The 14,206-nt window shown below is 41.3% G+C and overlaps 1 non-coding gene across 1 annotated transcript; it reads right to left on the bottom strand.

Moving 5' to 3' along the window:
- Positions 1–11,960: 11,960 nt before the first annotated feature.
- On the bottom strand, positions 11,961–12,033 carry Trnag-ccc. The gene has a single exon. It is a non-coding gene; the product is annotated as a tRNA-Gly (tRNA).
- Between the last annotated feature and the right edge of the window lie 2,173 nt (positions 12,034–14,206).

Below are 14,206 nucleotides of genomic sequence, written 5' to 3'. Positions count from 1 at the left end.
GAGTAAGCCTTGCTTTGGAAATAAGCTTGGCTAAATCATAAGAGGAAGGTAACTATGACTAATTTTCAACCCCATCGAAGGGAGATAATATTACTCAAGTTGAGCAGGAAGTGCAATCAAGCAGCTTCTAAAGTGAGCAATATATGAGGGAGTCAACTGGCTACTTGAGCAATCACCCAAAGTCTCATTTGCAACGTTGAAGCAACCAACTTTGGCTAAGGCCTAGCATAAGTGACAGACCATTTTCAGAGGCAGGGAATTTTTCAGAACCATCTTACCCTGTTTTGACAAGGCTTGGCAGTTCTTTTCCTTGTGTCCTGCTTATCCAGTGTGGATACCATATACTTTGTCAGTGGTTGAGGCATGGGTAGTTCCTTGCCCAAAGGCCAATTGTGCCAAGAAGAAAACAAACTCCGAGTAGAATGTCTTTAGTGCTCAACATTCTCTTGGGAATAGATTGGAACTGTCAGGAGCAATCATGTCTCATGTCCACAGAACCCTAAGTTATTTAAATGCCATGTTCTACAGATCCTTGAAGTGGTTGAAGATTACCTTTCTAGACAGAATACAATCTCTATGTTTCTAAAAAGCCCAATTAATCTGACTTTATGTATAACAAATATAAACAACTATTGACCTATAATGTTTAATACCTGTATAACTTAAAGACTAAGTCTTCATGTCAGAATATTTAATAATCTGTAAACAAATGTGCAGCAAATGAGGACAATGACATAAAAATGTAAACAATGTATAAGTATCTTGATCAGTGGTAAGAATAATATATAATGCAATATGAAAATATATCCTAAAAGTTGTATCAATATACAAAATGTCCTAAACAGAGGTAGAAACATGCATGTGTACAATCTGCCAGAATAATTTTGCATAGGTGTACAACTATTGTAAACAGAAATAACAAATATAATTTGAATTTGTATCAACATACAAAAAATTATACCAATGTAAATTATCCATAAGTAATAGCTCACAAGTATTCACTCTATTATCCACTATTATTATCCTTTTTTCAATTTTCGAACTTATATAGTTTCCACCCCAACCCTCTACCTGATACAAACAATAATCAACAACCCCTAAACAGTGTTCCCAACCTTGAGGACAAACTTTTTTGGGAGAGGGAATGTTGTTCTCTAGAATTGCTTCCTGCTCTCATGGGGGCGATGTTCTCTTTATGGGATCCTGCAAAAGTAAAGTAATGGTTAAGTTTCAAGATTACAGTCTAGTATAGTTGCAAATGATTTCCCAGCAGTCTATAAAGTTTTCCCAAAGTTTTTATTTGGAGTTCTGACCAGAACGTCAAGAGAAGGTGCACCATGTCAGCCCCCACATTGGCTTATGCCAACTGTAGAAATTAGCTTGATTTGGGAAATAACCAGGCTAGCTAGAAGATAAAACAATTATATTTTTATTTATTATAGAAGGAAAATTCACAAAAACAGGAATGAGAAGGCCAAGCTCAGCTGTGCCACAAGGGAGCACCTATTTTTCTCTGGCTCTCAGCAAGCCACACCCTAACTTGGTCCCACCTCTTAAAGATAATTGGATAATCAAGCTTCCCCATCACTGTGGGAGTCAGTTGTCTCCTTGTACCATGCTGGTTCTTGGAATCAAACTGAGGTGACTGGACTTGATGGTGACAAATTTACCCACCAAATCATCTCACTGGACTAACCACATTTTCATTATCTGCTGTAGGAAGTCTTACAGCCAGTGGTTACCCGCCCACTGGGGCGTGGCCTCTTATGCTATATATGCCAATGTAGAGCATGCGTCTGCTCTTTTTTTTGGCCTTTCTGTTTCAAACAGAGGATTCTGATTTGTGAGTCTACCCCTAAATAAATAACCATCTATTTCTCAATTCTGATCTTAGTGTGGGATTTCTTTTAAGCGTCCTTCCACAGTTTTCTATTTATTGTTGGTGTACACCTAGACTGATTTAATTCTTAGTTAAGTAGTTTTCAGAGGAAAGTTTATAGCTGTATGGTAATTTGAAAGAAAACGACCCCCAAAGGGAGTGGCGCTATTAGGAGGTGTGGCTGTTGCTGAATATTCCTTTACATTGTGTGAAGATGTGTCACTATGATTGGTTTAATAAAGAGCTGAATGGCAAATAGCTAGGCAGAAAGAGGTTAGGTGGGACTTCTGGGGACAGAGAGAGCTCTGGGAAGAAGAAAGGGAGAGTAGCCAGCCAGATGCAGAGGAAGCAGGACATGCAGGAGGAGAGGTAAAAGCCATGAGCGACGTGGCAACATGTAGATTGATAGAAATGGATTGATTTAAGTTATAAGAGCTAGTTATAAACAAGCCTAAGCTAAGGCTGAGCTTTCATAATTAATAAGTCTCCATGTCATTATTTGAGAGATGGCTGGTTGGACAGAGGAAGACTCATTACCTGTGGTCTTGCTGGAGTAAGTGTATTACTGTGGGGGTGGGCTTTGAGGTCTCTTGCTCAAGTTTCTCTCAGTGTGACTGTTAGTCTACTTCCTGTTGCCTGCAAAAGTAGTTGCTTCAGCACCACATCTGCATACAGCCTTGCTCCCCGCCATGATGATAACAGACTGAACCTCTGAAACTGTAAGAGAGCCACTGCGGTTGAATGTTTTCTTTATAAAAGTTGCTGTGGTCATGGTGTCTCTTCACAGCAACAAAAATCCTAAGACAAGCTGTAAGTGCTTTCATCGTGGAATCAGAAAGATCTCAAGTAAATAATCTAATAATGTACCTAAAGGCTTAGAGAAACAAGAACAATCCAAATTGAAAAGTAGTAGCAAGAAATACCAAAGACAAGAGCAAACTGCAGGGCATAGAGCTGCATGCAAGGCTGTCTTGATCTACACAGTGAATTGTAGGCCAGTCACAGCTACATAATGAGACCCTGTCTCCAATTGGCGCTGGCGGCCAGAGGGGCAGAAATTACTTAAATAGAAACATACAAACAAAAGCCATAGAATTAGTCAAATAAAGAGTTGTTTCTTTGAAAGCATAAACAAATTGACAACCTCCATAAAAACTAAATTAACCACAAGAAAGAAAAAAGAGTCAAATTAATGAAATTAAGATGAGGATTGCAGAGCTGTCTCAGGGGATGAAGCGATTGCTGGGCAAACAGGCTGACTACAGTTTGTATCCCCAGAGTCCATGGCAATGCCAGGCAGGGCTGACATCCCACCTGTAATTGGAGCACTCGGAAGGCAGAGAAGCATCCTGGCTGGCTAAACTAGACCAATCTGTAAGCTCAGGGTTCAGCAATAGACCTTTCCTTAGTAAATAAAGTAGAGAGTAAATAGATCTCAGTGAATACTTGGAAAGTTTATAGTCTAAAAAGCAGGAAAAATCTAGAAGAAAGGAATGAATACCAAGATACAAGTAACCTACCAAAATCAAGAAAATAATAGATCTCTAATAACCAAAGAAATCGGCAATTCTACTTTTTGTTTGTTTTTTGTTTTGTTTTGGTTTTTGAGACAGAGTGTCTCTGTATAGCCCTAGCTGTCCTAGGACATCCCCTGTAGACCAGGCTGGCTTTGACTTCAGAGACCCACCCGACTCTGCCTCTCAAGTGCTGGGATTAAAGGTGTTCACCTTTATCACCATATCACCTATTTAACAAATCTATAGCCAATGTTATGCCAAATGAGGGAAAATTGAGAGCACTTCCTTTAAAATCCAAACCAAAAGAAGGGTGTTTACTAGTCTACTTTTGTCCAATATAGTGACTCAAAGCTTTACCCAGGGCAATGAGCCATAGAAAGGGTGGAGGTGGAGGATCAGGGGTGCATCTGGAAAGGAGGAAGTCAGTTTATTGCCATTTACTGATGCACGACATTACACCTAGACCCTGGAGACCACTAGAACTCTCCATAAACCCCTTCAGCAAACTAGTAGGAAACAAATTCAACACACAGAAATTAGCTTACAAAGAAGGAAATGAAGCTGATCTGTTAATAATAGTTTAAAGGGAAACAAACCTACAAGCTAGGAATAAGCTTACCCAAGGAAATGAAAGATCTTGGAGGTGAAAACGTGAAGACGGTGGAGAAAATATTCTAAGGTGTTGGAAGATGGGAAGGTGGTCCACGCTTACAGGCTGGTGGAATTGATACTGTGAATATGGCTGTTACTGAAAGCAGAGTGAGTGCTAGGTCAACACACCACAGGAATACTTGCTGTTGTATCCACAAAAACCAGAAAGTGGAAAGCTGATGCCCATTCAACAGCAAATGGATACAAATAATGGTACCCATGCAGCGTGGCATCTTACTCAGCTGTGAAGAGAAATGAAGTCATGACATTTGCTTGAAAATGCCTGCAAATCAGATTAAGAAAGAAAAATGCTGCGTGTCTGTCTGTCCGCCCCCGCCCCCCATGGTCTGTTTCTTCTTCTTCTAATTCTTCTTTTCCTTCTTCTTCTTCTTCTTCTTCTTCTTCTTCTTCTTCTTCTTCTTCTTCTTCTTCTTCTTCTTCTTCTTCTTCTTCTTCTTCTCCTTCTCCTTCTCCTTCTCCTCCTCCTCCTCCTCCTCCTCCTCCTCCTCCTCCTTCTCCTCCTTCCTCTTCCTCTTCTTCCTCTTCTTCTTCTTCTTCTTCCTCCTCCTCCTCATCATCATCATCCTCCACCTTCTTTTGAGACAGAGTTTCATTGTGTAGCTTTGGTTGTCCTGGAATTCACTCTGTAGACCAGGCAAGCCTTGAACTCACAGGATCCACCTGCCTCTGCCTTCTGAGCACTGGGATTAAAGGCATGGGCCACTACTGTCTAGCATTTCTTCTTTCTTATATGGAGCCTAGATTTAAAATTATGCACTGTGTGTGCAAGCATGTGCAGGCGCTGAATCTAGAAAGAGGCTTAGAGCAAGGGAAGAAGAGCTTTTAGAGGGGTGGAGTGGGGAGAGGAGCGGGTAATGGAATTCATATGGCCCTCCTGTAGCTATCAAAGCTAAAGTCAGATTTTCTAAGCTCACCAGCATTTGACATGAGTTGATTTCTTGGAAAAACCAGCGGAGACTGGGGTAATCTAGGGAGAATCAGGCAGCATGTTCGGAGGCCAGCCAGACCTCAGAACGTAAGTCATTCCATTCCATCCCATTATGGAGTGTGACTGAGACAGTGAGAAAGCAGGGATGAAAATTATCAAAATGCCGTGGGGAGGCTGTGCAGGAACTGGCCCGGCTGTCTCTAGAGTCTCTGCCCCAGATCCTGGTCAGCTCTGATCAGTGGCAGGCCCTGGCTCTGTAAGGAACTGCCTGTCTCTGTGGGATGGAGGCCTGAAATTTTCCAAAGCTTTGTATTGCATCTTTTGGTTTTGGTAGTGTCTTTGTTGGCTCAAAGACCAGAACACTGAAGGAGTGAAGGGCATAGCTTGTCCACAGGGTCTCCAGTTGTCCGCAGTGGACTTCAAGGCCACTGGAATGATCAGAGCATGGAGCCAGGGAACAGGGCAGGGGTGGGATCAAGACGCTGGTTTTCCTGTGTGCCTCCACATCTGTTAGTTCTGGAAGGAGCTGGCTTCTGGAATTCAGCTGAGTGGTGAGAATCTTTTCCTGTTTCTCCTTGGGTTCCGTGTGTTAATTGAGGATTCCCACACAGAGGGCCAAGGACATTGAGCCAACTTTGCAGTTGGCAAATGGGTTTCTGTCTGGTTTGGGCCAGGAAGGGGGACCTCGGCAAGGGGAAGGCTCCTCAGAACAGTTTCTGAGGTGTCCTCAATGAAGCTGTGTCTCAGCTGACCAACAAAGATGTGTTTACCTCAACAAGTGCCACCTGGCCCCTCTGCAGTCCACAAAATCTTAGGATTGTGTTGAAGTAACCATGGAGACATGTACATGTGTATGAATTCTGCATGTGGATGTGTGTACACACAGAGCAGCCAGTGTGTACATTTCTCCCGTGTGCCACACCCTACTGGTCATCACATTCAATTAAAAACCACCAGTTTGGCGTGATAAAAATTTCTCAGGTTGTCTCTAGTATAACTTTGAAAAGACAGTGAATTCCACATTGCAGCTTGATGCCTTAGCATGGTGGTGGTGAGCGGGAGAGTAGCTGGATGTCTGCAAGGCGTGGAGCCTTCCACCATGGCCCTGGGATGTAGTTCTCAGCTCACCCTCCGACCACATACAAATCTCCTGAGATGGTTTATTTCCAGAATTCCCCACTAGTGGTTATTTTTCAATGTCAATCACCAGTAGGAGAAAGTGAGAAGTAAGATCCATTTCTAGATGCTCTGTGACATGTACAGGCCAGGGAAAAAGGAATTAGGACCAACGTTATTTATTATTTTATTATTTGTTATTATTAGTCCAAGCTGATCCCAGATTCCCCAGTCTCTGCTCCAGATTGCTAGACTTAGAGGGGTTCACTAGCACCCGTGTGATAAGTATCTCCTTTCTCTAAACACATTGCTGTTCTCTTAGCCAGGTAACCAGGATCTTTCTCTCTGGGGTTCCTGTTATGGGACACACTGAGCAATGCTGGCCTCAGAGTGGCTCTTCCCCTAGGTTTTTAATTATTCTTACCCCAACTGTAGGCAATCATCCCCAAAGGAAGAGACAAACAAACAAGATGAAACCAGCCCAAACTCTGCCCTTGGAAGAAGGCTGAAAACTTGATCAAGCCCAGTACCTTCCCTGGATCCAAACGGAGTCTACTGTCATTGACAATGGGGCAGGAAACTGCCTCTGTCCAGGGATCCACAGCTGCAAGACTGGGTCAGGTTCTGAGGGAAGAAGAGAAGCAGGAGCAGGAGGAAGTCTTGCCCCTGAGGCCTGGACACACAACCTGCCTGAGACTGAGGCTGGCTGTTGTAACCCAAAGCTGTCCATCAGGAGTTTAGGACAGGGTAACACAGCAGCCTAACGCTGGGGAAGTGACAAGGACATGGAGAGGCCTGAGTAGGAAGTGCTAGAAAATTCCTCCTATGAGGACCAAGGATGAGGTAGCAGCAGCTGACACAGAGTAACTGAAATTCTCTGATGCAGTGAAGACAGCTAGCAACAACAAAACCGCTCCAAGCCTACCCTGGCTAGGCTGCGCCACTTCCTCCCCAGTAGTCTCACAGCAGAAAACTGTGGTTCTTCCCCGTCTTTCTCCACCTCTCCTCCTCCTTTCTTCAGTTTTCTCTCTTTCTGAGGCAGTGCCTTGCAACGTAGCCTGGATTGACCTGAAACTTATACAAGTCCCACTATGTATCCAAAGCTGCTTTGAAATTCATGATCCTCCTGCCTCAGCCTCTCAAGCGCTGGCTAGGATTGTAGGCATCCACCATCACACCCAAGAGGTGTGTCCATTTCTAGGAGTAAATACCATTCACAACAGTTTCTGCTATTGTTTCCTCAGAGTGTCTCATAGCATGAGAGAGACGGCATATGTACAGGAAGAAGACTACTCCTTGTTAAGAGACAGAACACTCAGTGGAAACGAGAGCAAAGGAGTGACCCGCATGTTTGCATTCACGGACAGTTGACTTCGAAGTCACTATGAGTTCTAGATCAAGAGGTTTCACGTAGATAGGAGGATAAATACATGGAGAATGTCAGATGGTAGGTGAAGACTGAAGGAATCAAGGAGGGATGCTAAAATTTGAAAAGCAAACTGTCATAAAGAATCCTTCAGCAGCCTTATCAACAGAATGTCAACAGAGGGTATATAAACACAATTAACTGAACTGAAATGTAATACAAGGAGTCAGGGAAAATAATAAAATGGAGGATATAGAAGCACAGAAGAGTTGTCAAGCAGCTGGATATATGAAATCACAAAGAATAGAAATATGAAGAGATAGTTGCTAAGAATTTCTAATTTGATTGGAGAAAAGTCACAAATCCAAGAAGCTCAGAACTATCAAGGTTGGCATGTGTGGGAAAAAAAAAACTAAAAACCCAGAGTAGAATTGTTGAAAGCCAAGAATGGCCAGGTGGTGGTGGTGCACGCCTTTAATCCCAGCATTCAGGAGGCAGAGGCAGGCGGATCTCTATGAGTTTGAGGCCAGCCTGGTCTACAAGAGCTAGTTCCAGGACAGGCTCCAAATCTACAGAGAAACTCTGTCTCGAAAAACAAACAAACAAACAAAAAAAGGAAGAAAAAGAAAAGCCTGGAATGAAGAAGTTTGAAGGCAACCAGAGGTGATAGAACCAAAATATCAAATCAAGCCAAAACTGTGAAACATTATATACAGAAGAACAAAGAATGAAGTAGATTTATTATAAGGAATAATAATTTAAGCAAGGAAACGATGGAACATTGTTTTCAAAATAATGAAAAATGAAATTGTGAACTTCAAATTTCATAGTTGAAAATACTTATAAAAATGAAGCTAAAATGAAATCTATTTAACACACATGTCAGCCAAGCATGTTCAAGGCCCTAGGTTCAATCCCCAGCAAAGGGAAGAAAAGTCAGACACATAAAATCTGAGATAATTTATTTAGCAAGCTTAAAATACAAGACATACTAAAAAAAAATTTCAGGGCTGGGGAGATGACTCAGTTGGTAAAGTGCTTATTATACAGCCATGGGGACCCAAGTTCAGATTTCCAGCTTTCATATAAAAATACTGGGCACAGCACTGTGCCTGTGATCCCACAGGCTGGAAACAGGGAGCCAGGAGGACCCTGGGACTTGCTGACCAGCCAGACTAGCTAAATAGGTGAACCCCAAATTCCATGAGAGGCCCTGCCTCAAGAAACAAGGTGCAGAGCAACTGAGGAAGAGATCCAACATCAGTTTGTCTGCTGTATGCATGTGTAACTCGTGCACACCCGCACACACACACACACACACACACACACACACACACACAGAGGGGAGAGAGACAGAGAATGTTTAAGGAGTGGGTATAAGGCCAGAGGTAAATTTGGATCTCCACAAAGAAACGAAAAGAGTGCAGATGAATAGCTTAGAATTCTGCTGCTGATCTTTGACTTCAGCACAATTACTTTTGTTTGGTTAGAGCCTCTGGCTCTTCCTGCACAGTCCAGAAAGCCCCATTCCTGTCTTTCTCTCTCTCCAAACCTTGTCTGTTCAGTCTCCAAACAAAGGAAAGGTGCCAAAAAAAAAGCCCAGTTCCAACAGCTGTTGTCACTAGCCACCCAAGTGCTCAGCTTTTGACCATACTTGGGAACAAACCCAGATTGTTGAGGACATATCATCACCCCTCACCTACAATCTACAAAACTTTCCTGGCCTGGCTTGGGTGCAAGACTTCTCTGGCCTCGATCTCTGAGACTGGAGAACTCGCCCGGGAGTTGCTTTGATCAGTAAACCTGTTACTATACTTTTTCAGTTCAGTTTGATCTGGCTTACTGAATCAGCAGAGAAACATTGCGGGTGGGGGTGGGGGCAAAAAAATCTATTAGCTTTCACTCTTAGATTAGTTTTATGAATTATGTTATTATTGGCTCTACTTTAAGTTCTCAGATATTTTGGAAAAACCAAAATATGGATCTCTGATAATATTGAGAAAGTGTTATATGTGTGTGTATATAAACATGTGCACATATGTACATATTAATAACTATATTTCATAATGAGCATTTCAGCAAATAACTTTTTTTTCAAATTAACTTAACCTAAAATTTTATATGGTCAGCTCTTTCCAAACTGTAGCTGTAGCGGGCAAGGTCCGTGGGCAACTGGAAATAACCAAACTAGCCTTATATAAAATGTTTAGCTTTAATAAAAGGGGAAAATGGGAGAAACTTAAAGAGCCAGAGTTCCAGTGAAGAGCAGGGAACCAAGAGAGCAAACAACCAAATCATGGATCTTTTAAGGGTATTTTGTGTCCCCGAGGGGTCATGCCCCTCAGACAAGAGATTGGTCAGCCTCCCCAACATCTCCCCCTTTTGTCTAAATAAGACAGATTCAAAACCAAATACAACTATATACAATGGGAACAGATAATGAATATAAAATTACAAGCAGCAAACAATATTAAGCAAGGAACATATAACAAAAGTTTTACTAAGCATTCTACTTCAAGGAGTCTAAATAATGTAGAGGGTAGCTACAATTATCTAATCTTCAACCCCATCAAAGATCTGAGAAGGGAAGTAATGTTACTTAAGCAATCAGGAAGTACAAATGAGAAACTTCCAAAATGTGCAACAGATGACAGAGACAACTGACTACCTGGGCAATCACACAAAGTATCATTTGCAATGTTGAGGCAACCAACTTTGGCTAAGGCCTAATACAACCAACATACCATTTTTCAAAGGCAAGGAACCTTTAGTAGAATTATCCTACCCAGTCTTGGCAAGATAAGACAATCCTGTTTAATCCACTTATGGATATTCTGTATCTTTGTCAGTAGTCGAGGTATGGGCTTTTCCTTGCCCAAAGGCCAGTTCTGCCAAGAAGACAAACTCCCAGCGGAGTGTCTTTTGCACTCAACATTCTCTCGGGAGTAGAGCAGTGTTGCCAGGAGTGATTGTGTCTCATAAGTACAAAACTCTAGGTTAGATTAAAGGCCATTTTCTACAGCTCTTCGAAGAGGTCGAAGATTATACTATCTATACTAAATATAATCTCTATGTATCTAAAAAAACCTGATTATCTTAAATATAAATATGACAAACATATAATTCTCAATACCTATCTAACTTGAAGACTAAGAGAATAAATAATTGTGCAATAAATGAAGACATGATTTTCAAATGTAAACAATGTCATTACATAAATAATATCAGAGGTAGAAATGTACATTGCAATATGGTAAACAATGTCATTACATAAATAATATCAGAGGTAAAAATGTACATTGCAATATGGTAAATATCTCAACATAACAATGGCTTTAAACAGAGGTAGAAGCATACTCTCATACAATGTTCAATATATCAATATACAAGAATCAGCACCAATACAGCTTTCTAAAACCAATAACTCACAAATATCAATCATCCCATCAAACCAGTTAATCCCCCTTTTTTTTGAATATACACCCCTGAGTCCATATAATACCTCCCCAACATGTAGTAAGTAATACATGAAACATCTCTTAATACTGTAATGCCCCAACGGGAGGAAAGATATTCTAAGATATTCATTCTTCCTTCATAGAGACAATAGGCCCAAGGAATTGGAATTTTGTTGGGGGAGGTAAGGGGCGAGGCTGGGGTCTTCCTGCAAGCCAGAGAATGCTGGTATTTTGCTGGGCAGATCAGGAGTTAGAAAATAATGAGGTGTCAGTGATGGATGAGGCCACACCTAGACCAGGAATGCTTAGTAATGCTCACCTCTCTTTAAACCTAAATCTCAGCTCAGGACCCTGAAGGTGGACTTTGGGATTACTGTACCTCTTTATTTGTTCCTCCTCCCAGTGTGAGCACATCAAATATTTTTTTTTTTTTGCTATTACCTGTCTCTATAATTGGTATATTGAAGACAAAGAAGCCCAAAGTACCCTGTTAGGGTGGCCAGAGCCCCTACTTTTACCCTAAAATATACCACATAGACATACATACATACACACACACACACACACACACACACACACACACAAATGCCCATATATAAACTTTGAAAGCCTAGAGACATGTAAATAAATATATTTATACACAGACCTATTTTTTCATGATTCATTCATTACATTAGTACTTACCTTTCTAATAGATTCTATGCTAGGGCCTAGGGATAATAAGACAGGGTTAGTATCTGACCTAAGAAGTTCATGTTTGCCACATGCCTTTAATCCCAGCATCCAGGAGGCAAAAGCAGGCAGATCCCTGAGTTCAAAGCCAGCCTGGTCTGCAGAGAGAGTTCCAGTACAGCCAGGACTACACAGAGAAACCCTGTATGGAAAACAAAAGAAAGCAAAAGTACATGATCTAGTGGGAATTAAATACAAAACAGAAACAACAACAACAATAATAAATAATAGTAATTAAATACATTCAGAACCAATGAAGAAGCCTGCCTCCATTTTAGGCTTAAGAGCATGGCGCCCAATGTGGGGCTCGAACCTACGGCCCTGAGATTGGGAGTCTCATGGTCTGCCGACTGAGCTAGCCGGGCGGCTGGGAGCCAGGTGGGATGAAAAGCAGGCCACCCACAGCTCCATACTACAGAATGGCACCCAACATGGATAACTGAATCCACAGAAAGCCTGAGAAAGCTTGGGAAAGAATAGAGTAAAGCATGTTTTCTTGGTCGTAGCAATTTCTCGGGTCTGCTCTGCTCACTAGCGGCAAGTGCTCCCATCTAAGAGAGGCTTCCTGACTCAGCTTTAGTTGCAAAACCCTGCAGCTCTTTTAAGAGGTCCTGCCACGAAACACTTAAATGGTGTTGATGAAAATTAACTGCATGCTTTTCGGTTTTCAGCCATAGCAGGAAAAAAGCTGCGCCGTTGTAAAATGCCGGCTTTCTGGGCCGTCCTGCCAGGGCAAACTCTGACTCTTTCAAGCAGGCGGTCCTGACTACAGAGCTTTTGATTGTTGTTTAACACTGTTGCAGCTTGCTTGCTGGCAGGGACCTTAAAACACTGTAGAGCTGTGGCAATGAACATGGCTCTGGCCGGTATCTCAGCCACAAGGCTGGAATTGCAGAAAGCTAAGGAATGGGCTGGATCTAGCTGTCAAAGCCACAACTTTAGTCCTACCGATATTGTTTGGTAAATTAAAGGCTCATGTGGTTAGAAAAAGAGAGAGATATACAGTAAAAGAAAGATTCAAAGTCGAAGAAAATGTCTAAATGGTTTACTATGTGTTAAAAATATATGCAGGCTAAAGGTTAAACTTCTTAAAAGTAAAAAAGAAAAAAGAGAAGTAGTTTGGTGTGGTGGTACACACCTTTAATCCCAATACTTGGGCGGCAGAGGTAGATTGACTTCCGTGACTTCAAAGTGTGGCAGGACACACCTTTAATCCCAATGCCTGGGAGGCAGAAACAGACAGATCTCTGTGATTTCAAGGTGTTGTAGCACACACCTTTAATCCCAGCACTGGGGAGACAGAGGAAAGTAGATCTCTGTGAGTTCAAGGACAGCTGGGTCTACAGAGTTATTCCAGGACAGAGATATACAGAGAACCTGTCTCAAAAAGTAAAAGTAAAAATAAAAGAAATAGAGGTTAAAAATAAAGCCGCACAAAGATGGAAAATACACAGAGAGTCTTGATTCTGTATGCTATTATGCTCTCTTTGAATTGTTTGAATGCTGAGGAAGGAGCAACAGATGCTAAAAGATATTTGTTTATAAATGCTGCTGAACTAATCCAACATAGATATTTTAAAAATACCTTGACTTAAGAATTTGGATCTAAGGATATGATACTTTGGAAAAGAGATTCTTCTTTTGTTTTTACAGAAAATGAGACCCTGTTGATTGCTTCTATCCCAATATGGTATGATAGACCACGCCCTCCTGAAAGGTTGCTATGAATACCCTCAAAAAATTACTTCGCTCAACTGCTGACTGAGATAAACCTGGCACACAGGTTACACCATGAAAGATCTGATTAACAGCGTCCCCATTCAGCATGAAGCAGTTTGGAGAGAAAAAACTGTGCCCATATTCCCAAATATTGTTTATAAATGTTCTTTTACATTTAAAGGGGGATATGATATAGAGATTAATAATTTGTATTGGTATGGATTTTAAGGTCAATTTTATTATATGTATATGTATTTCTGATATTGATTAAGGTATTGTGATTGTGTAGTTCATTTAAAAATGTAATGTATAATTAGGAAATATAGGTTGTTAATGAATAATCACTGATAATAGTCAAGCTTGTAGTCATGTTAGTTAGATTTTCTAGATATATAGAGATATATTTCAGTTAGATAGACATTCTTCATATCTTTCAAAGGCTACAGAATATGGCATTTTAAATGTCTTAATAACTTAGGATTGTTCATGACAGTGAGACACATCTGCTCCTTTGTTTCCGAAGGTCCTATGTCTACCTATGGCTGCCTCTTTATGACTACCTGCTGTCATGACTGCCTTGTTATGCCCACCTTGCAGTCATCTCTTTTGTTTCAGGAGACTAATTTGTTATGCTTATGTTTTGCTCCTGTAACCCAGCCTACTTTGCCCACCAAATCCCCCATTTGGAAACCCTTACCCCAAACTATAAAAGCCTTATCTTCCCCATATCCAAGGCTAACCTCTGGAATCTTGCTTTAGGGAGGAGGCACCATGGGTAAACGAATTTTTTTTTAAAAAGCTTGCTTTAATTAATTTAGC

The sequence above is a fragment of the Arvicola amphibius genome, chromosome 2 (genome assembly GCF_903992535.2).
Source record: "Arvicola amphibius chromosome 2, mArvAmp1.2, whole genome shotgun sequence".
NCBI classification, from domain to species: domain Eukaryota; kingdom Metazoa; phylum Chordata; class Mammalia; order Rodentia; family Cricetidae; genus Arvicola; species Arvicola amphibius.
The sequence above is the reverse complement of the archived record's forward strand: the minus strand, read 5'-3'. Positions and strand labels throughout refer to the sequence as shown.